The sequence below is a fragment of the Aethalodelphis obliquidens genome, unplaced genomic scaffold, assembly GCF_003676395.1.
Source record: "Aethalodelphis obliquidens isolate GAN/ISIS:26980383/991018 unplaced genomic scaffold, ASM367639v1 scaffold56, whole genome shotgun sequence".
Lineage (NCBI taxonomy): Eukaryota > Metazoa > Chordata > Mammalia > Artiodactyla > Delphinidae > Aethalodelphis > Aethalodelphis obliquidens.
Genome location: NW_020838000.1, coordinates 3324727 through 3349633, shown reverse-complemented (window position 1 = coordinate 3349633; position 24907 = coordinate 3324727). Strand labels below are relative to the sequence as shown.

The window sequence follows — 24907 nt, the reverse complement described above, 5'->3', positions numbered from 1 at the left end:
TAACACTCCCATGAAGTGATAGTCTGTTATTAATCTGCTGATTCAAGAAATAATACTGTCATCTATATTACTTCGGAAATCTCCACCCACCCACCCACCCCCACAGAAAAGGCTAACATTCCTATGATTTGGTCAAAATAAGTCAACAGAAAGAAAGGACAAAAACAGACTAGACCACTGAAAGCCAGAGTCAGTCTTCCCCCATTTTATTTTCCCTTCGTAATTGATGGCATAATTCTTCTCTCTTCAAACTCCAAGGATTCACCAAACCCTTTGGGAAATATATGTTGAGGTCCACAAAATGACCATTGATTCACAGCGGAGGGAAAAAGATGCCTGGATAATCCACACAACTGGAAAACCAATTTTTAAATTAGGAATGGTACTCACTTATATGCTTATTTGCTGGAACTTTTAAGGCCCTAAAGCCTCGTTTCTCTCAAATTTGCACACAATAAAAGTCCTGATTGCACCATAAATGTAAAGATCTATGTAGAAAGTCAATGAAAAATCTGACAAATCAGCTAAATTTTAAACAGAAGGGACTGGATATCATCTGGATAATTCATGTCTCAATAGCAGGTCTCCTGGCTTAATTGTAAAGCTAATTGCCTCACTCCAGAACCTGTGGCTGAATGTGCTCTCGTCCAGAAAAAGACATTTGAAGGGCCACTCCTGGAGACTTCACACATGGCACAGCAGCAGAGAGAAAAATATAATATACTTGGCTTTTCATTAGCACAAAAGTATGCTAATATAGTTTATTGAGTGTTTGTCATTAATTTCTCATTTGCCTTCCTGTTTAGAATGTATCCCTATTATTCAGAATCCATTCTAGATGATCTGAAAGACACTCGAGTTATAATTTCTTTAGTTTTGTTTTGTTTTGAAAGTTTTAGTCATTAAAAAAGGATGAAATGAATATTTTGGTCTGTTTTTGTACACTGAAATCTTTTCCTGTAAGTAGATGCCACTGATACCTAGGATATTTACATACCAGGGGCTATGCCCCCATCATTCGTGAGGGAGGAAGGGGTCTTGAGGGCTCAGAAGATACAGCAGGATAGAGATTTCTCAAAAGCCTTTCTTATAACCCCAAAATACAAAAACAATAAAAATAATCACTCTAAAAATACTAATAAGTTTTACTAGGGTAAAGGAGATGAAGAAACTTTTTAAACCTATTTTTAAAGGGAAATCGTGTACTGTTTTATTACTAAAATGGCTTGTTACTAACGATAGTGCATATTTTAATTTAAGCCTTGGGTAGGGCTAGTACCTGTTTCTTTTTCAAATAATATGAAAAATCAAGTTAATGTTGCTCTTTCTGAGTGGACAAAATGCACCAGCAACTGAAACTTTTAATTTAATAAATGACGCAGTTGAAAGACTGTGAGCTTTGAAGAGTCGTATGTGATCAGAATTTGAGTCTCAGATTTTAGTTTGTAAGTTATCGTAAGATAGTTACTTAACCTCTGTGCCTTGATTTATTCATCTGTTAAACCGAGTGATGGCAAATATGTCTATATTTCTCAGAATTATTGAGTATTAAGTGACACTATATGTGATGCACACACACAGGGGAAAGTGTAAACCCTTTGTAAACTGCAAACTGTCTACTTACCAGATGCTACTGCTGCTACCATTACTCACTACTATTGCTAACAATAATAATGCACAGAGTTATAAATACTTCCAGGTAATTTTAGTAGTCAGTCAGCACTCTCACTGCTCTAACCAAAACGAATGAATGCTAGGGAAGCTTTATATAGGGTCTTCTTAATTTTTTCTCTCGCAGGTGAAAAAAACAGTCAAGTAAGCAGATGCTGTGACTTTGTGCCAGAAAAACCTGTCCTAAGGTTCTTCATCTCCATCACCGATCTGAAACATCAGAATCTCTTTTTAAGCCCTAAGAACTCTCACAGTTCTCCAAGAAAAGTAAATATGCAAGGCTGGTCACTCCCAAGTCAGTAACTTATTTCCTCAGGGTAGCCTTCCAAAGAGACAGAGATAAGTATTTGATGAGCACGTTATCCAAAAGAGGTTTTAGGTGTGGGAGTTTAAAAATATTTAAACTGAAAAGGAACTTTTTCTTTAAAAGCTCTGGAAGCTCAGGACCCTGTGCATTTGGTATCCCTTCAAGACCCCCTGGACCAGTTTGAAAACCACTAATCTCAGAGAGCCTTCCAGGGCTCTTACTACTTCAGATTAAGACTGAAACTGGGACCTGCAGGTGGCGGTGGGGAAGAGACAGGGTTAAGTCGCCGGCATACTTCTCCCAGTCACTTGCGCAAATCTCCGCTTCGGTAAATGCTTTTATCACCTGTATAAGGAAACGCATAGCTGTATTTTCCAGCACTAACAGCACGTACACCTGTCATCACCTTTTAAAAAGTGCCAAAGGACTCTGTTGGTTTTCTCTAAAGTTTGCAAAGTGATTTCGAGCTTCAGCGAAAAACATTTGGTGGGCACCTAGAAATGCTTTCCTGGGTACCTAAATACCACCCCTTTCTGCAGATAAAAACATCACCGGATGAAGTTCCCAGACAGAAATACGCATATCTGCAAACAGCACTGGCTGCCAGGAAGCTCAAAGCTGAGTTCTGTGTCCAAATGCAACCATTTTCCTTAGCCCAGTTTGCTGTCACAGCTGTTGTTCCTCCTTTTGTTACATAGGTCCCTTTCCTTTCCTTTCTTGAAATGGTCTTGTTACATATAGTTTTTAGATTGTAATGACCACGTGATTTTTAATGGGTTTTTCAGTGATTTATCTTTATTTTAATGATTATCGTGTATGCATTTCCTTTTCAGAAGTAACAAGATAAAAATAACAAATAAATAACACAAAACAGACATTTGGACAAAAACTACCATATAATTTCCTTTACAATGACTGCTATTGGGAAGAATAGTTAATAAAGAGGACAAAGAATGAGTTCCTGAAAAACTGAAACTGAGCCTCAGATGAATGGAATGTGACCTTATACATACTTATTCCAAACTACCTGGTAATCTTCAGCTACCTAAGAAAAATTACCAGACGTTTTTCAAAGAAATTAAGGCCATACAAGCCTGCACTTCATTGCCATTCTTTGCAGTCTTGATTCACAGTCATTTGTAGAGTACTGTAAAACTATTGTTAAGTAAGGGCTGCTTACACTGTTTAAACAGTATTTCTCAATATTTACCTGCTTCTGTAATTACATTGTAATTATTTTTTATTGTTGACGGTGAAATATGTAGCGTATTTCCCAGGTGGAATTCTCACTGTTGGTCTGTTTTAAAATACTGTCGTTTGGGGAATATTCTGTATGCTAACTAACATTGGTCTCATATACCTCTGGTCATAGAGAGCCCTGTTAATTTTAGGACATTAAAGGAGAAAAGATACTTCACTAAAAACGCCTCACTTTATGACATTATGATGGTCTCTATTTACAAATGAATTTTTACTGAAATGTAAGCTACTCTTAAAGAAAATATCTGAGGAATTTTAAAGCTTTTAATAATACCTTTAAAATACATATAATATTTCTTCATCTATTGAAAAGCTACATGTTAATACTCTAATATTAATAAAATATTTTATATTATTTTATATATTAGAAAACATAATACTTTGACATTGTCCGCTCCCATTCTGTTTATTTAAATACCGAGCTAGTATGTTTGAAAAAACATGGAAACATACTAAGAAGGCAGACATCAGAGGTAGTAGATTATTTTCATAATTGGTTTTGATGTCTGTGTTTATTTTACTGTCCAGTATTAAACTGACTCATTTTAAAACTTAGAAAACTTTTTTAAAGAATTGTGACATCCCCTTGCACAGTCATTTTATTAGTTTCTTGATGCCATTTCGTAACACTAAACAAAGCTATCTTTATTAATCCCCCCCAAATAAATCACTTCTTTCAGGAAAGTTATTCAAGGGGTACGTATTGAATTTCTCTCCATGTTTGTCGATGTAGGTATTCTTTGCAGTAGCTTACTTGGAAAGCTCTTTGTATTTTAAACTGTGCTCCAGGATAAATAAAAGCAAATTCTGCTCCTTCGGAAAACTTAAGTAGTCCTTATCTAAACTTTGATTTAAAAAAAAATTGAAAACAATGCACAAATTTTTAGTTTACAGAAGTGAAATGTTGGTATAAACTCCCTAGAATACCACCTGTAATTGCATTAGATGACTGATTCCTGCTTTTCAGTTTCAAGTCTTCTCAGAACATTAAGATTTTTTTCCTTTTGCAGCTTTACACCAAAACTTGAAAGTTTTAGGCGTGTTCCTTTGCCAGAGTATGAACTGGAAAATGATTGAATGAACAACTGAAAGAAAGAAAAGAAACCCTTAGAGGCTTTTCTGTCCACAGATATGCCTGCTTTCCCCACATTCAGCTAACTAGAGATGCATTTATCACATATCTATTAAAATTCAGTTATTCCTAGACAGAAAGAAGAATGGCTCAGAACAGAACAGAATATGAAATCTTAGAACATCCCGAGAACATATGGCAGTTTGAAAAAGTTGGGAAATCTTTAGTGAGTTACATTTTAAGGACATAAAACTGCACAGAAATCTTGAACTTTCTTCAGTAGGTTCATTGTTACTAATAATACTAGTATTGTGGCTTGAAAAATTTTTTAACTTTTATGTGTAAAAACATATAAGTATGTTATTAGAACCCAGGATATTCAGTGTAACGAAGTTGCAAATATAAAATGAAAGAAGTTAAGGAAAAAACCTGTTATGTCCAATTTGAATTGCTACTATCAATACGAACTCATGATATTGCAGAAATGTAGTTCCTGTTCTGTCCATAGGAAAGATCCAGAAGAAGTGGCATCCCAGTAGCAGTGAGTATATCTAGTGCCTAATCTTGCTATTACCATTCCCCAATAAAAGAACCCAGAAGTCCCCGGAGAAATAGCTGATTCCAGATGTGGGGAGGGAAAGTGTAAAATGAGCCTGAGATTACATGAAGAGATGCTCAACATCACTAGTCATCAGGGAAATGCAAATCAAAACCACAAGGAGATATCACCTCACACCTGGCAGGATGGCTGTCATCAAAAAGAACACACATAACAAATGTTGGAGAGGATGTGGACAAAAGGGGACCCTCGTACACTGTAGGTGGGAATGTAAATTGGTGCAGCCACTGTGGAGAACAGTATAGAGGTGTCTCAAAAAACGAAAAATAGAGCAACCATACAACCCAGCAGTTCCACTCCCAGGTATATATCCAAAAAAAAAAAAAAAAAAACGCCACTAATTCGAAAAGATTCACACACCCCAATGTTCATAGCAGTAGTATTTACAATAGCCAAGATACGGAAGCAACCTGAATGTCCATTAATAGATGAATGGATAAAGAAGATGTGGTATATACATGCATACAGTGGAATACTACTCAGCCATGAAAGAGAATGAAATTTTGCCATTTGCAGCAACGTGGATGGACTTGGAGGGCATTATGCTTAGTGAAATAAGTCAAACAGAGAAAGACAAATACCGTACGATATCACTTATATGTGGAATCTGAAATATACCACCAACTAATGAATATAACAAAAAAGAAGCAGACTCACAGATACAGAGAACAAACTAGGGGTTACCAGTGGGGGGCAGATAATATAGGGGTGGCGGGGAGGGGAGGTACAGACTGTCGGGGGTAAAATAGGCTCCAAGGATGTATTGTACAGCACGGGGAACTTAGACAATAGTTTTCACTTCTTTACAAACTTTTTTTTTTTATTCAAACTTTTTGAAAAGATTAATTCTGATATTAACTACCCTTTCTAGCTTTGTAACATACGTAAATTGATTGTTTTTGTTCTTTCATGAAAATTACCTGATAAGTGTTGAAGGGGACTAGGGAAGGTTCGAGGCATGTGATACTTTACAAGTTGCAAGTCCATCTCAAACCATTGATTAGTACTGTTTGGGTTTGGTCCTTCGACGTAACTAAAAATCCACCTGTTTCTCTATCTTGGATATCATATGATAGCTTAGCAAATGTCTTGCAAATCCTGGTATACCGTGTTCTTAGAATTCCTTCAGTCCTGAAACCCTATTAAAAGAAGAAAATTCGGATCTCTTAGCAAGAGTTTAAAAATATATCTGAATTCTAATAATCATCACTCCTTTTTCTAAATGGTAGGCAAAACCCATCCTTTTGAAAACTGAAGCATTTTGCTTTATTTGCTATCTGTTGGCACCCTGATTTTTTCCTACAGTTCTTTAAATAATACACTGGTTCCCATATAAATTTTTTTCGGTCTGAACGGGAATCATTTTAATTAGAATGCTTCTTTCAATTACCATGCCAGAGTCAACTAGCTGGGAGGTAAAAATCTGTTTTCATAAAAAAGTAGTTCTCAAGCCAGAGGCCATTCAGCGGGGGTAACTTGCTTAGGCATTGAAAGGACTCCATGAGCTGTGTAGGTATCACGGGCTCACCATGAGATGAGAGAGAGTTGAATAACAGGACAGGGAATACAGAGTTCACTTATTTCTAATTCTGATAGGATGGCATGGGGTATGTGGAAGTGTTTTGCTAGTTTAAATGTTAGGCATTGAGGCATTCTGCCCTGTCCCTTTATGTAGAGTTGGGTTGGGCTGGACAGAGCTGTAGGAAGGCACCAGTAGGCCAAGGTGAGCAGTTTGTCAAAAGCATCACGGAGCGTGTGTGATGCCTCAGAAATTACCCTGTCTTGAATTATACCAAATGCTATATATCTGTCATAACAGTTTATCGAAGCCTGCTAGGTTTCTGGCTGTGGGTGAATGGGTGTTATGCTTGGAATAATCTAAGAGTCATCTATTTGTATCCAGTGATACAATCAGGGAAGATCCGTATGAGTTGTCAGTGCTCACTTGAAGAATAAGTAGAACTGTAAACAGCCTTAGGAGTAACTAAAAACGACTAGTATTGTGTGATTCCACTTATGAGGCACCTGGAATAGGCAGATTCATAGGGACAGTATAGTAGAGGTTACTTGGGCTGGGGTGGCAGGACGCAGATGGGGAGTTACTGTTTAATGGGTACAGACTTCCTGTTTGGGATGATGAAAAAGTTTTGGAAATGGATAGTAGGGATGGTTGTACAATGCTGCACATATACTTATGACACCAAATCGTACACTTAAAAATGGTTAAAATGGTAAATTTTATGTTACATATATTTTACCACCATAAAAATGTAATCAATTATTCTTAACGCAAAAACCCAAGGTGGCGGGGTGGCAAGTAAAACAGAATGCTGAGGAGAGACCATAGTTAAGGTCTCCAAGTGAGAGCAGGGCCACGTGGAGGCTGGGCAGTCTGACAGCAGTGAAGGGCCTCCGTGTAGGGTGAGAGCTGAGTGAACGGGAGCTGCCCAAGTCACAAGAGCGAAATCCCAGGCACGCCTAGACCGGCAGGCTGGGGTCTCCATACTCGGCGTCCAAGGGTACCAGCTCAGTGAAGCTAGATCATGGAACTCTGAATTGCCCAGTTAACCAAGTGTTTGCATCATTATGCATTTGCGATTTTAGGTGACCCGTTAAACTCTATTTTTCTCAAGCTTAAATTTATTTCATAACCATTCTAAGCATAGACTTTTTCTTCTGTGAAATTTGTGAGGGCATTTACATTATTTTCCTCTAACTTTTCAGTTTTCATTTTAGTATTACCGACTGTCATCGGTTCCAGATACTCCAGAGGGTTCTTGTGCGGATCGTCTCTAAGTGCTCTTTATATTCATCTTGGAGAAATTGTTGTTGTAAAAATGCTTCAGTACTTTGTGCTTCCTTTGTGCAGGGCAACATTTCCTAAGAATATGGAGATTATATTCACGTGGATATTTTTTCTTTAGTTTGCTGGGTTCTTGTTTTTTGGGTTTTTTGGGAGCGTATGTTTTAGCAGACTCCCAACGAGATTATTTATTTTAAATCATGTCTTTTAAAAAACACTCTCTAATTTGTCTTTGTAGATGTTTTCTCCCTTGAACAAGCTATCCATTGAAAGGGTATGTAAAACTCAGATTCACTGTTACTGTGGTTTTCCACCTGTTAGATATTGACAGAATATCATTATATCTTTGCTTTTGGCATTCGCACTTATTTATATCTAAATCACAGTAGTCACCATCACATTTTAGTAAAGTAATAAGTAGTGTCAATGTACAAGTTTATGTCTGTATACGTAACAGTAGCTATATAGCAGCTAATACTTACTGGATGCTTATTTACTGTGTATTTGTGGAATGCTGTTTGCTTTACGTACATTAGAAGCATTAAATCCTTACAATAACTCTTATGTGGTAGATATGTTATCCCCATTTTTCATACAAGAAGTCTGAAGTGTGAGGGTGATTGGTTACTTACCCAAAGTCATACAGCTAGCACATTCCACAGGCAGGTTCTTAACTACCTAACTGAAGGTTAATGAATAGGGAGTTCCCAGAAATCAACCTGAGTTGCCAGTTATCTTAACAGATAGTTAAGCTATATATATATTTTTTTTCTTTGCGGTACGCAGGCCTCTCACTGTTGTGGCCTCTCCCGTTGCGGAGCACAGGCTCCGGACGCGCAGGCTCAGCGGCCACGGCTCACGGGTCCAGCCGCCCCGCGGCATGTGGGATCCTCCCAGACCGGGGCACAAACCCACGTCCCCTGCATCGGCAGGCGGACTCTCAACCACCGCCCCACCAGGGAAGCCCTAAGCTATATATTTTTAAGTACTAGTTTCATAATAATAGTAAGTTTGAAATAAATTTATAATGTACACGTAAACCGTACTTTAGGAATGAGAACACTATATTGCCTGTGTATTGACACATTAAGCGCTCATCAGAATTTTTGTTGGACATCTATCATGTGCTGTGTCCAGGGGTGATGGAGAGATTTAGAAATATGATCACTGTGCTCAGTGATCCGCATTGTCCTTTTTTTTTTCAGCCTGTGCCTCTCTTGGACAAACAACCAAAGCAAATGGCATGCCCTCCTTAATTTTAAATCTCAAAATAGATTAAACTCAGGTGTGCTCTACTATCTGAGTCTGTTTGGTTCCTGACTTTGTATACTGAAAGAGACCTCATTAGTTAAGTATTTTTGGTCCCTGAGTTTCGGATAGTGAGTAGGAATGAAAGCTTGAATAGCAAAGGAAAACAACCCCGTCTTAAAAAGTTTGTTCAGTTTCCTGAGTTTGGAAGAATTTGGATTGTGAGGGATATATGTATCACGTCTTAAAATAATAAATGGAATGCAGTGGTGATTTAAGACAGTATTTTTATCCCTCTGTCACTGCTCTGCTGTGTACCCTTTGAATATAAAGATACTCCGCAAGAATACCTATTCCTCTCTAAAAATAATTTTCACAGAAATTTAGTAACTGGATTAGATGTTATGTTATATGTTACCATATATGGTAATATGTTAATGTTCTATTTATGCTGGCTTACATTTATATATATAAGTAGGTGAAATGGCTTAGCATGTCGATAAAAAATATTGGGTGTGAAAAGAATTAAAGCACTTGATCCACATAATGATGGTACTACAGTTGTTTAAAGATAAAGTCTGTAATGGATTATGCTAAGACCAGTGGCAGGGTGGAGAGCCCTTTTTGGAAATAAGCCTTAATAATGTGGACAAGTGAATGGTATATAATATTCTGCTAAAATATAATCAATTAATTCATTCAGCAAGTCGTGTACCTAATATATTCCAGGCTCTGTGTGAACTCTGTCTGCATGGTGTCTGACCACATGAAAATTAAAATCTAGTCAAGTTGTCTGCTCTTGAGAGGCAGTATTTATGGTCTGGAGGCAGATGGCTTGAATTTGCATGTGTCTCTTCCACTTACTAGCTGGTTGAACTTGGGTGAACTGTTTAACTCTTTGTGCCTCCGTTCCCTCATGTGGTTTATTTAATAAAGGAGAGAAAGAGGAGAAGAGAGAGTTCTAACAGCAACTACCTTGTGGGGTTTTGTGAAGGTTAAATAAAGAAATGTATGAAGGTCTTGGAGCAATGCCTAGTATAAGAAATGTTAGTTATTTTTATTATTTTAACGTGGAGACAGATGGTTAGAAAAAACTACACATTGTGGGGATCTTGGCCTGGTCTGGAAGGGTCAAGAATGGCTTTCCTGGGGATGTGACTTGCGCCTGGGAAGTGGAAGATGAACAGTGTTGACTGAATGAACAGGGAAAGAATCCTGGGCTGAGAACAGCAAGTATGGAGGCCGGGAAGGAGCCTGGTCAGAGCAGCGTGAGGACCAGGCCAGGCCAGAAGAGGTGATAGGGGCCCCATCTGGTACAGCCTTGGAAAGCCCTTAGCAGGGTGGTTTTAAGCAAGGAAGAATTTCATCTTAAAGGGATCATCCTGCATGCATTCTGCAAAATATTTGGAGTGAGGCAGAGTACATGTGGGGAGCACAGCGGGAGGGCTGTTGAAAAGTAAGGTGGTAGTCTGGAGTGAGGTGGAAGATGGATAGAAGTGGGTAGATCAAAACGTCTCTGGGACGTCGGATAATCGTGACTTCACGTTTTATTGGAGGTGAAGGATGAGGGAGAAGAACTGCCAATGAGGACTCCCAAGATATCAGATAGAAGATACATACGTTGCAGGTGAGTCCAGAGAGTAGAGGGAATGTTCTAAAAAAAGACTGAGGATGTACTGTACTTTGCTGATAATACTGAGGAAGTTGAGAGCAGTGGTTCTCAAGGTGTGGTCCCTGGACCAGCAGCCTGAGCATCACCTGGGCACTTGTTAGAAATATGAATTATCAAGTCCTGCCCTAGACTTACTGAGTCAGAAACCCTGGATGGGAGGCCCTCCGGTCTGTGGTTTTATGGTTTTTTTTCTGTGGTACGCGGGCCTCTCACTGTTGTGGCCTCGCACTGCCGGGGCCTCTCCCGTTGTGGAGCACAGGCTCCGGACGTGCAGGCTCAGCGGCCATGGCTCACGGGCCCAGCCACTCCACGGCATGTGGGATCTTCCCGGACCGGGGCATGAACCCGCGCCCCCTGCATTGGCAGGCAGACTCTCAACCACTGCGCCACCAGGGAATCCCCGGTCTGTGTTTTAACAAGCCCTCAGGTGATTTAAAATTTGAGAACACCGTTCTTAGAGGAACAATGGAACGGTTTAGGAAAAGGGACAAGTGAATGTTAGAGCTAAGAACTTGATTGCTTTTGCGCAATGACAGAACTTTTGAGCAGGGGTCAGCAAACTATAGCCAGTAGCCAAATCTGGTCCACTGCCTGTTTTGGTATAGTCCAGAACCTAAGAATGGCCTTGTTGGTTTCCGTTGTTTAAACGAGCACCGAGGAAACTTGGGAAGTAGGATTCCTCAACACCGTCTGTTTTTTTCCAAAATAGTCGTGATGTTTTAGAATGTCTGATCTCACTGTCTTGGTATTTCTGCTCTGTCCAGCTTTGGAGATGGATGGCATTTCACCAGGAACCTCAGAATTCTCCTGTCTTAGGAGAGACAGGATAGTGACAACTTCAGATTGGAAAAGTTTAGAAGACAAATTTTACTTTTTCCCTGTACATTCATGGAGAACTTGGTATAGTGATGTATATTAAAGGGATATATGCTGAAGTGAACATTTTCAGCTCAACTCTGTATTGTCAAAGTGGCATTTTACTAGGTTTATTTTTTATTTCTTTGTCAGTAGAGTAAGTCTTCTGAAAAGTATTAGAAATGCCGTCTTTCTGCGAAGAGATTTCAAGAAATTCTAGAGGCAAAGTGTTTTATAGCCAACGCCTTAACGTTGATGATGCATCTTATTTCTTTAAAATGGTCTGGATTTAAACCTTGAAATCAAGTCTCAGAAACACAAACTTCATATTAAATAGTTTATTAAGTATTAGTGTAATTATGAGAAAACTAGTAGAATACACACTTTTTCTTCTTAGATAAAAATTAAAACTGTATATGATGAACTTGGAAGTAAAATAAAAATTAAAAATTTAACGTGTAAAAACCAATTCAAATTACTTACAAAACCGTGTGCACAGCTCAATTTTCTTTTCCTGCCAAGCAGTACCTTTCCGTTATAACTTATGGTTCACTATTTGCATTATGCAATATATTTATTTACGTTAACATGTTGCTAGTGTGAAAGTGGAAGAAAAAAATACTGTACAGACGATTTCTGGACTCTTTCTCACTATGCTGAAGTACTTGCATCCTTCTTTGCCACTTGAGTTGAGAATTACACTCCTTCCTCTACTGCAGGGCAGGTCTCTTCTTCTCTTGAACATTCTCGTACTTCGGAGCATGAAAAAGGCAACATATTTCTGTCTGAACTATTGCCATTCCATCGATAAAACCAAATGCTGCCGATAGGTTTTTATGAAGCCCCGCTAATGTAGTTTTGCAGAGTTTCTGAGCTTATATTTTGCAAAATAGATTTGCCAGAATACCAAAGTCGGGAAATCATGTTTCTGTTAGAAGAAAACATAAACATTCCTACAGATCAGAATTCTTGACTAATCTCTTTGCCTAATAAACCACATGTAGTCATAACAGAAAACAGACGAAGAGGAATGAAGCGGGCCGTTTAATTTATAGATGAGGAAAAATAACAGTGGATGAGTTGACGTGTCGTGTGGATAGGAGCCTGTGGCCAGCAGCTCACTCTTAGAGTTCATCCTGAGATGTGCAAGTGGACATACGTATCCATGTGAATGTGGGTGTGTGTATGTGTGTATATCTGAAACCCTGCTTTCATGATGCCATGCCTTTCAGTACTGCAGTTAGGTATGAGAATTCACTTACTGGCCACTTATATAGAAAACCGGGTTCCCTGTCAAACTGTAGTAACCTTTAAAGCATCAAATTCATTTTTTCCAGCCTCAGATTTCCTTCCCTCTCTCCCTCCCTCCTTTCATCCACTCCTGCTTCTCTCCCTCCTTCCTTCCTGCTTCTGCTAGTGCTTAGGACTAGTTCTGGGTACAGGAGATACAGCTGTGAACAAGTCTGTGTTCTCATTCAATTTGCAGTCTAGTGTGGCGAGACAGATAGTAATCAGACACAAAGTGAATAAGAAGATATCAGAAGTGAATCCATGCTCTGCAGACAAGTAAAACCTGGGGTTCTGCTGGAGAATGAGTGGTGTTCCCTTAGAGTGGATGGTTAGGGAGGTCCTCTCTCAGGAGGGGATAGTTAAGCTGTGCCCTGGTTGTCATAGAAGGAATCATCATGTTAATATCTTTGGGAAGGACATTCTAGGTGGAGAGACCACTGCAGAGACCCTAGGGCAGGAATCAGGTAGCAGAAAGAAGACTGGGTGGCTGGAGTATGGTGAAAAGGTGGTGAAAAGATGAGCCCGGGGCAGCAAGCAAACGGTTTGTAGGCTAGGGAAGAAGTATGGATGAAATAATCAAAACAATAATAATAGCAGCGGCCACTGTTTATTGATTCACTTTACTCTGTGCCAAGTACTCTGCTTGGCATATTACCATCTATGATCCAATTTAATTCTGGAAATTCTATGACATAAATATTGTCATCCCCATTTTTCAGATGAGGAAACTGAGGCTGCAGAGTCCATTTACTTAAGATCACATATCTATGAAGTGGAAACAAAGTGGGATTTTATTTGCACCCTGGTCAAGTGTGATGCAAAGCTGGTGCTCTCAACTACCATGCTGTAGGGAATCTGTACAGTTCTCAATTTTTACCTCCTGTCCCCTTTATCCCTCAAAAATTTTTCTTATTCAGTTATGCAGGTGCTGGGGCATAGCCAGAGAAGCCCATTATATTTCATTGAAACTGGTTTCCAGTCTTCTTTGTATTTTATTTCTCCCATTTGTCACTCTGGGCCCCTTCCTTGGTAACTCACATTGTCTTTATTGGCAAAGAATATAAACTTAGAATAAGACGAGGGTGTTGCTTCCAAGCAGTATCAGCCCCAGGACAGAGTTCCTACTTGGTAATCACTGGTACTTCCAAATGAAGTACGCCAACAGTTGGGTAAAAAACGATTTCAGCCAGAACGCTTTTCAGATTTTCTAGTTTCACTAAAAATTAGTGGGTACTCCTTAAAACATGAGTACTAGGTAAGGGTCAGGATTGATAATGTTTAGAAAATGTTTTAAGAACTTTAATCCAGGAGCTGATATTTTGTATTTCAGAAATACATTCGTTATTTTAGGTACAATGTCCTGAAGATTTTCAACCGTCTTTAGTTTGGATATTCTTTGCAGGGAAAAAAAAAAAAACTATATATATATATATATATATATCCTTTTATTAAATACAGAATAGAAAAAATAATTTTATCTGACATTTGTCTCTAGGCATATAGCTGAGATGTCATTAGAATTACAATATATGAAATAAAGTTAATATTCTAGTCATGTGCTTTTAAATGGGCATATATTAGCAGTAGCACAAAGGCTCGTTTTGATTTCAGTAACTTTCCAGAATATCTGCCGTCTGATCCAGCACGAGACCCTTAGTGGTTGTGACACTCAGGTGAAGGCTCAGAGTGAGCCCGTGGCCTTACTCTGATGCCTGTTTGGACACTAACCCTGGGTGTGGTTGAGCCCCGCCAGAGTACAACCACAGCCCAGCCATCCTTGACCCGCCTCAAGCTTGACGGGCTAAAGGCGCCTGAGGGAAAGGGTCCGTGGTGGCCACAGGTGCAAACTGGATGTGTGTTTCAGAAAGTGAGTGGCAGTGGCAGGCTGGTTTGCTGGGAGGTATTGGAGCTTGCTTTGTAAATGCTTTATACTTATTCAGAATTAAATTAACAAAAGTTCTTTCATAAAATTGGGCAAAGATTACCAAAAAAAAACCTTCATGAAACTGAAATGAATGTAACTTCTTGAATAGATGTAATTATTTTTGTATAGTTATCTCTTAACTTGCCCTTTGCAGTGCTTGATCTGAGCATTCAGAGAAATACCCGTAGGCAGGACTTCATGGACGTTGCAGTGACTGTCAGAAGCAGATGAACACTGCACATCTTTCACACATCTGCAGTTTCGCTTTTCTGGAATCTAGTAAAATGAGTCTTGTGCCATTAATTGCCAAGGCCTAATTTTAAAATCCAACCTTGTGTTTTGTTCAGTTGTTTGTGGATTGTGGATGTCAAGTGATACAACAGTGTATTGAAAAGTTCTTTGTTCACTCGGAACACACACATTCAGCTTCCCATGGAGTAACACTGCAGCCACATAACAGGGCTCTGTCATCAGCCTGTTAAATCCTCAGAGTAATTATGTGTGATGAATGCCGTAGTAGGATAGTAGTGACTTTAAAGATAAGCCAAGAGAACAGACAAAAAGCACTCTCTGCTTACACCAAGGGGAGAATCAGCTGTGTCAGTGACCAGACAGCGGACCATTGGTGGGCTCTCATGATTGCTTCTCTGTGTATCTCTTTCTTCCTGCCTCTCTCCCCGCTGTCCCATTTTCTCTGCAGTCCTGTGCAGGGACTGGGTGCAAAATACTACTGATTGTATTTCAGAAACAGAACCTCTGCCCCTAATCTCTTGATCCCCCTCCTTTGACATTACTTTCTAAGAGAATGGTGTTGGATTACACAAACACACACACACACGCGTGCAAGCACACACAAATACATTTATTTCTAAACTCAGTAGTAATGAAATTCTGCATGTCGGAATATCATAGGAGGAATATCTGTATTGGTATTTCTGGAACATTGGCTTTTTATGTGAGTGCAATAAGATTCGCTGCCAATATTTAATCTCTTCTTCCCACCCCTCCCTCCCCACGTAACTCTGCATTTATCAAAAATAAATGCCCAAATCAGTGGAGTGTTTCTGTAACGGGTAGGAATTACCTTAGACTTACTACCCATAACCCACAGGCTTATCATCATTTTTTAGCACATAAACCAATTGTTCCTGCATTGAGCTGTGAGTTTTCCTTGTTATTTGATGAATAGATCACTTGAACGACTATTAGAAATATTGCATTTGGAATTGAACAAGCAAAGGGTTAAAACTGTCTGCTGGTTTTCTTATTTTTAATTCTGTTTTATGAGTGTGTTCATAGCAGTCCCACGTACCTTGTTTCACAAAGATATTTTGTTTTTTAAGTCAGCATTTTTGGCAGTTTAAGAAGCATGATTTTATGCTCTGTGTTTAAGATAATTGCCAACTTCAGCTTTCAAATATTTGTCAGGCCTAATATGTCTGTGCTCCACACTCCTTTGGCAACAGGCTGAGAGACTTTGCCTGTAAATTTTCTTCGGTTTTCTGCACTGTCAAATTATATTTTATTGTGTCTATATTGAGTCCAAGGGAATTGGAGATACGAGTAGTTTACCACAGTCTGTGTCCCACTCTTCTCAGCCACTTTGTTAGTATTAGGAAATTTGGCTTGTATACTTTGACTCAGGTATTTAGGTGTTTCTCTGATGTGATATAAAGTGTGGACAAAGTTGATGCTGCTTATACTCAGTGCATTTTTGAGAAATACAGCCACAGATTTCTCTACAATATCCTTGGGTTTGTTTTTCTTTAAAAATTTTATAGATGGGAAGTCATATGGTATAGTATAATGTGGTACACAGATTGAGATTTGAATTCCAGATCTTTTTGCTTCGTAAACTTGGGCAGGGTATCTAACTCTCTGAGCCTTTGCATCCTTTTTTTAAAGCGTGAATGATACACTTCCCTCACTGAGCTGTAAGAATGAAAAACAGGGTTATGGAAAACATCCAACACTGTGTCTGGTGCCTTTCTTTAGCCCTGAAGTCCCAGCTCTCCTTAATGGCGGGTATCAGTCAAAAGTCTGGTCCTCTGACACACAGAAATGGTTTTTCAATCACAGCACGTTGTTAGGTTGTTATTGGTTTTTTTTTTTTTTGCGGTACGCGGGCCTCTCACTGTTGTGGCCTCTCCCGCTGCGGAGCACAGGCTCCGGACGCGCAGGCTCAGTGGCCATGGCTCACGGGCCCAGCTGCTCCGCGGCATGTGGGATCTTCCCGGACCAGGGCATGAACCCGTGTCCCCTGCATCGGCAGGCGGACTCTCAACCACTGCGCCACCAGGGAAGCCCATGTTGTTAGTTTTTACCAGCTAGCAGGAAGTCTGGGTCCTGGCAGATGGTTATGCAGAGTTATGACTTTTTCAGCTGGTTTTCCCCTGTAAAATTCTGTTCAGGACTTTCCTCAAGGATTCTAAACGTCAGTAATAGTTGAAAGGCAGCGGAGGCGTTGAGAGCCGTGCAGGCTGTCGGCTGGCTGGCAGTCTCAATAACAGGCCATTCACTGAGGTGGGGAGCAGAGGAGGAACATGAAGCAGGTCTGAGTGAGACTGAGGTGGCTTTTAGCTTTACTTAGAAACACTTCTAGTTCCCAATATTACTCATTTTAGGTATTTGTAAATTTGCGTGATCTGTCATTTGGAGACACCCTTTTATCCCCGACTCCAGTATAGATCACGATAACAGAAATTCATGGCAGTGCTGATGCCACTCAGAAGAACTGACTGTTTATTGAGTTTTCCATACCTGGTGCCATGTTAAAGTCTTAGCGTCTTTAATGACACTTTTCTCCATGAAGATCATCTTAGTAAGAATCTGAATGTATGTTTGTTTTAAAAAATGAATAAAGACAGTAACTTGAGTATAAAACAGGGTCACTTAGAAGTTTTATATCAGCTGCCTGAAGGTGGTACCAAAAAGTAAAAGCCAGTGTTAGTCTGTCCAAGGTCATGCCGTTCATAAAGATTTGGCAATGTAGAGAACAGTATAGAGATTCCTTAAGAAACTAAAAGTAGAGCTACCATATAACCCAGCAATCCCACTCCTGGGCATATATGCAGCGAAAACCATGGTTCGAAAGGATACGTGCACCCCAATGTTCATTGCAGCACAGTTTACAATAGCCAAGACATGGAAGCAACCTAAACGTCCATCGACAGAGGCATAGATAAAGAAGATGTGGCACATATATACAGTGGAATACTACTCAGCCATAAAAAGGAACGAAATAATGCCATTTGCAGCAGCATGGGTGGACCTGGAGATTATCATACTAAGTGAAGTAAGTCAGACAGAGAAAGACAACTATCACATGATTCGCTATATGCAGAATCTAAAAACAAAAAAAATGATACAAATGAACTTATTTACAAAACAGAAACAGACTTACAGAACAAATTTAGGATTACTGGGAGGAAGGCCGGGGGGAGGGATAGTTAGGGAGTTTGGGATTGACATGTACACACTGCTATATTTAAAATAGATAACCGACAAGGACCTGCTGTATAGCACAGGGAACGCTGCTTAACATTCTGTAATAACCTAAATAGGAAAAGAATTTGGAAAAGAATGGATATATGTATATGTATAACTGAATCACCTTGCTGTACACCTGAAACTAACACAACATTGTTAATCAGCTATGCTCCAATATAAAAATAAAAATTAAAAAGAAAGATTTGCCAATGTGTTTTCCAGTTTTCTTCTTCCGTCTTTTGCTGCCTGCCTTTTTTGATTCCCTTTTTTGTTTCTTCCTTTTTTCGTAGAAATGATGCAGCATACTGCAAAGGGCAGGTCAGGCCCTAGGTTCAGATCCTGGCTCTGTCACTTACTACTTGTCTGATCTCAGAATGCTCTGTTTAACTCTCTGAGCAAGCTTCCATTTCCATATCTGTTAAAATGGAGAGAACAATGCCTAATTTATGAGGTTATTGGGAAAAATGAGAAAACAGTTTTCAAGGGCACATTTAGTAAGCAGGAGTTTTTTATATTGTTATCATTAGGCATCCAGTTGAAACTACAGAGTAACAAATTTGATGATTTGTAAAAGAGCTCAAACAAATTTGATGATTTATGGGTTGCTAAATAAAAGATTTTGGTTAAAGAGGAGATTGAAACTAACAGTTAAAATGAGTTTCCTAAAAATTATCCCCGAGGTTATCCGTGCTAACGCTGTCTTCCGAGACCATGATAATTGAGTTGACTGTAAGAAAGAGGGGCTGACGAAGCAGTTCTCCTGCTAACTTAAAGAAAATGTGTGTGCCCAGAGGCAGGCGTGTCCAGCCTAGTTAGACAAAGTACTTTAAAATCCAGCCAGCAGTACTTGAGACTTCCCTGGTGATGAATTGCCTGCCAAAGTCTGCCACCGAGCATTCAATTTAATTCACTTATCCGTCTTGGCATATAGCTTCCTTATAAAGCCAGGGCCCTCACAGGCGGAGAAAGGTCGGCCGGAAAGCCCAGTCCAAATCTTAAAGCGACCATACTTAGTGATATTTTGAATTCATGGGCTGTTTTCTTCCCAAACTCCCCAATTGTTTTGGACACATATATTTCTTCAGTTTCATGTGCTAAAGACATTCTCCAAAGGATGTCGTCAGGATGGCATATTCTTTCTTTTTCTCACGAGAGCCCTGACTTTCAGAACGGCCCAGAAAAGAGGACTTGCCACTATGCAAGTGGATGTCAAGCCCCTTCATAGCCTCCTTCTCTCCCTCCCTCCTGGAGCCTGTATCCAAAACTAACCTGTCCTGTTTCTTCTCTTCTTGTTTGGGAAGGAAGTTTAAAGCCCCAGGTGAGATCTGAGACAACTTGGCATCATGGAATCAGCCCTAGTTGTCTACATGTCTGTTCTTTGGTTCTGTGACCATAGCTAGGATCTCAGTGTCCACAGATGTCAAATTATGTCTTAACATTTTGATGTCTTGATTAGCTGGAGGGTTCTTTTTGTAAAATTTTAAACTTGTAATTGTGAAAATGTCCAAACATATACACAAAAGTAGGGAGTGAAACCCCAGGTGCCTAGCAGCTTCCGCTACCATCAACATTTGCTGGACTATTTCATCTCTCTCTCCTGCACTTCTCCCACTTTTTATGGTTTGGGGTTTTTTTGTGTGTGGAGTATTTTGAAGAAAATGCCAGTCGGCGTTTGATTACACTCCTAAGTTTCATTATACATCCCACGGAAAACCGAAAACATTCAAGTCTTTTGCCTATGCCTCTCTTCTCTCCCCCCACCCAACCCCAGGAAAGAATTACCAATAGTACAGAAATGTAAACATTTCTGTTTTCCAAAGATTTCTGATTTTATAATCTTGCTTCAGCAATTCTTTCTTTCGTTCGTTCTTTCTTTCATCCGCCCTTCCTTCCTTCCTTCCTTCCATCCTTCCTTTTTTCCTTTCTTCCTTCCTTCCTTCCTTCCTTCCTTCCTCCCTCCCTCCCTCCCTCCCTTCCTTCCTTCCTTCTCTTATGCATGCGGGATCTAGTTCCCTGACCAGGGATCGAACCTGGGCCCCCTGCCTTGGGAATGCAGAGTCTTAACCACTGGACCATCAGGGAAGTCCCAGCAATTTTTTTGTGTGTGGTTTTTTTTGGGTTTTTTTTTGCGGTACGTGGGCCTCTCACTGTTGTGGCCTCTCCCGTTGCGGAGCACGGGCTCCAGACGTGCAGGCTCAGCGGCCATGGCTCACGGGCCCAGCTGCTCCGCGGCATGTGGGATCCTCCCGGACTGGGGCACGAACCCGTGTCCCCTGCATCGGCAGGCGGACTCTCAACCACTGCACCACCAGGGAAGCCCCCCAGCAATTTTTAATGTGAAGTTTATAGAACCCTGGGTGGGTATGGGAACCTTTAGAAATTAATACAGCTGTTTGTATGTTTGTGTATTTGTAGTTTGGTTTGGTTTGGTCTGGTGAGGAGATCAAGTGATATCTTTTATTAAAGTTTTGGAGGAGTCCCTGGCTGGGAGATTTTGAGCCTGGGTAGAGAATGTATAGATAAGGTCTCACCTGATCCTGAGGCCTTGCGTAAGTGGAAGCACTCTTTGTACAGTCGAACCTTGAGAAAGAATCTATTAAAATACACCAGCACAGCATGATGGTGTCTTTGTAACATAACACTGAGCTAATTCTGCTTACAATTCCGTATTTAGTGAGGCAGAGCCGCTTAGGAAACGACTATAAATAAATGCTGTCCACACACTTTTGGGAAAGGGTTATCTAAAGCTACATAGGAGATACATTTGTGGCCTCAAGATCGAGTTATCAGTCTCCTCCAGTGTCTGTAAAGAAATACAGCTTTTCTCTTTCTTTGTACTAATAAAATGTTTTCAAGAGAAGGCCATTTAGGGCTTCCCTGGTGGCGCAGTGGTGGAGAGTCCGCCTGCCGATGCAGGGGACACGGGTTCGTGCCCCGGTCCGGGAAGATCCCACGTGCCGCGGAGCAGCTGGGCCCGTGAGCCATGGCCGCTGAGCCTGCGGGTCCGGAGCCTGTGCTCCGCAGTGGGAGAGGCTGCAACAGTGAGAGGCCTGCGTACCGCAAAAAAAAAAAAAAAGAGAAAGAGAAGGCCATTTAGTATTGATTTGGGTTAGATACCTTATTTGTCAAAAAATAGATATAATTTATTTGAAAAATCATTCCATCTGGGTCACACTGGACATCTAAATCTTTAAATAATACACATGCTGCTCCTTTGGTCCTGCAGCATTCTCTCCCAGCCGGGATAGATGTGAGTTTAAAGCTGGTAAGTGTGCTAGCCCTGGGTAAGGCATTAGCTCTGTCGAAGTGTATCACTCTGTTGGCCTCTTGCAGGTCCTAAGTCTTTATGGTAAGATATACAGAACCTGAATTAGAAATGAACTTTTCCCAGTTTAACACCAGAGTTGGAAATTGGGAGCAGAGTTTTGATGACAGTGAAAGCTGCTCACCGAAGCAGAACCCAGCTGGGCCTCACGACCTATATCTAAGAGTCACAGTTCACAGAAACTCCCCAAGTTTTGCCAATACTTTTGTTTCATTTTCTTTTCCTTCAGGAATACACTTGTTACTTGGACTATGCTTGTCAGTTTTTGTGGTTTTGCTTTACTTAGATGTAATATCAAGCATGAACAAATGCATAGGGTTATCCTAGCCCATGATGGATTTCCCTCAGGGATTATAAATTATGCTATCAGAAATCAGTACTGGTTTTTGCATGACTCAGAGAACAGGCTGCTGTATACGGGGCAGTGCTTCGTTTCTACTTTTGCAGGAAATTATTAGATCTGGGTAGCCACAGTACCCAAAGCAGATGAGTGTAGCTAGATGACTGTGAAAGGGGCAGGGTACCACGTGTCTACTGCACCTTTAAATATTCAACGCAACATCAGTAATGCAGGAAAGCACCGAAGGGAGAGTTACACAGGCTGACTGTTAGAAAACAAGTATTGGATCACAGAATGAGAGGTTTCTGTGGCTGTGACAGAATGCCAAACCAAGATCAATGTGTGTACAAAACAATCAAGTATTAGTAAGATGTACATAGAATAGAAGAACCCTTGGGTAGCATTTTCTAGAAGTAGCCTTATGGCTGCTCCCTGATGAACATGCTCTTACATGGGGAGGAGGTGAAAAGACAATACAGGTCACCCATGAACAGCACAGCGTCCACTTAAACGCGGATTTTTTTTCGATAGTAAATACTGCAGTACTGTGTGATCTGCTCTTGACTGAATCTGTAGATGTGGAACCGTGTATGTGGAGGGCCAGCTGGAAGTTATACATGGATTTCTGACTGTGCAGCGGGTCATCATCCCTAACCCCTGTGTTGTTCAGGGGTCATTTGTATGTTGTCACTCCTTCTAGTGAAATCTTGTCTTCCAAATACTTTCCCTCTAACTTTGTAAGGCAACTGGGAAAAATGGATGCCGTAAAACTATTTATTTTGAACTCTTTCTGCTATAACTGATACATGTTCCTCTTAATTTCTTAGGGCGGCTGTAACAAATCACCACAAATTCAGTGGCTTAAAAACAAAAGGAATTTACTCTCTCACGGTCTCAGAGGCTAGAAGTCTGAAATCAAGGTGTCAGCAGGGCCGTGCTTCCTCTGAAAGGTCCGGAGAAGAATCCTTTCCTGCCTCTTCCTAGCCTCTGGAGGCCCCCAGCAGTCCTTGGAGTTCCGTGGCCCTCCTTGGCTTTGTAGCTGCATGCATCACTCCGATCTCTGCTTCCATCGTCACGTGGCCTTCTTGCCGGCGCGTGTCTCCTCTGTCTCTGTACCCAAGTCTCCCTCCCCTTTCTCTTATAAAGATACCACTCATGGGATTCAGGGCCCACTCTAATTACCTGATCTTAACTTAATTACATCTACAAAGACCCTATTTTAAAATAAGATCACATTCACAAGTTCCAGGGCTTAGAACTTGAACATCTCTTTCTCAGGGAGACAAGTTAACTCAATAGAGGGGCCATAATCAGCGATAAGCAGAAGGGCTGGTTTCCAGTGTTAGATTCAGAGTTACGGTTTTATTTCTTCTTGGTTTTATTATAAAATTATTAATCGCAGAGTTAAAAAGTGGAGATCAGTCTTCTGACGTAATGGGAACTTGTGTTAAGTGAGAGATGATTTTACTTTGTACAGAATGTTTAGTTTGGTTAAAATTTTCTGTTTTTATTTTCTCTCGATAGTGTTTAAACAACAGCTTTAACCTTTAGGATATGATTTCTTGATCTTTCCTTTTATTTTTTGTTGCTCACATACTTGACACAGATTTCCAGAAACAGATGTCAAGAGAGTAAATACAGGGTGGGAACTAACTGGCCGTGAACTCCGTTGTTTAGCACACACACAAAGGAGTGAGGCGTCTGTGTTATGAATGCTTTAATAAGCCCTCCAGTTTCTTATGGAGATCAAGGTTGAGGAATACTATTAATTATGCAGTGTATAGTACTTTCAGTTTTTCTTTCTTACTAATTTTACCCTTACAATAGCCCTGTGAAGTTAGAATATGTATTATATCTACTTAAACGATGGGAGAACTGAAGTGTGTAGTTAATATGAATCCCGTCCAGCGCACCAAGTGGAGGTATGTGTAGATAGCATAAGAGAACAGATCACAGGTCCCCTGCTCCCAAGGCATTTAGGTCTAGTGTGGGGTGCAAACAAGCAACAAGCAATTGTACTTAATGTAATGTCAGTGCTAGAGGTATCTATAGGCTGCTTTGGTAGCAAATGGGTGAGCTGTGACAGAGAAGGAATGACAGTTCTTAAGGAAAAACATAGAATGAACACAGACCATTCCTTCCTTCTGTTTTCCCTTTTTTTTCTCTTTCTCACCCCTCTTCCCCCCCTGGAACTGGCATACAGTTTCTAAGTTTTACAAAGTTTGGTGAACAAATGAAAGAGAATGATCATTGTAGAATAACATGCTCTGAAGGATCAAGTGCAGATATATCACGTCACAGAGCAGAAACTCAGGGCAAACTGTGTCTGCTCTAGTCCAGGGAAATCCAGGAATCAGGCGGCAAACTGTCTCCTGCAGCTGAAGCCCTGGAAGAAGCCATCTCAGCTTCTAAACTACATGTGGCAGTTAAGGTCATCATGGCCCAGAGCATCCCCTGAGGTTGGGAGGATGGGGTCCAGCAGCTTCTGTTCTAAATGCACGTAACCTGCTGGTCTCCATCCGTGTCTCCTGGGGGCGAGGCAAGCCTTCCCTTCTAGCCCTGCTCTTTCGTTTCTTGAGGAGGAGAGTGAAGCTCCACTCCTGCTTTCTCCCTTGGAGGTTGAGGTTAATTCTGGGCTTCACCTGCATGTCTGTTGGTTATTGAGGGCGTCCTGTGAAGAGTCAGGAGGAAAAAGGGATTGAGGTCAAATTTGTATATGCTAAATTCAATTAAATACTTCAGTATTACAACTTAGAAGTACTCCAGTAGTTTCTTCTATAATAGTGTCTCAAAAGAATGCCAGAAATGTCCCAGCTGTCTATTTAACAGTTCTATCATTTTTGGCAAGTTACTTAAGTTCTCTGGGTTACATTTCCTTGCACCAGAAGACTGAGGTAAAGAGTGTGAAAATGAAGTACTTAGTGCAGTGCATGCAGCCTTCCAAGGAGTCAGTGAACTAATGTTGTTGTTATAATTATATGCATAATTTTGTTTTCAGCAGTTTATGAAAATCTTTAATGCATCATTGCTAA

General features: G+C 40.4%; 1 protein-coding gene and 1 non-coding gene across 7 annotated transcripts in view; one reads left to right on the top strand and one right to left on the bottom strand.

Annotated features, from left to right (window-relative positions):
- The window catches only part of UBE2E2 (ubiquitin conjugating enzyme E2 E2), a 366525-nt gene that overhangs the window by 154206 nt on the left and 187412 nt on the right, over positions 1 to 24907 (top strand). The window lies entirely within an intron of this gene.
- TRNAG-CCC (transfer RNA glycine (anticodon CCC)) lies at positions 20220 to 20292 on the bottom strand. The gene has a single exon. It is a non-coding gene; the product is annotated as a tRNA-Gly (tRNA).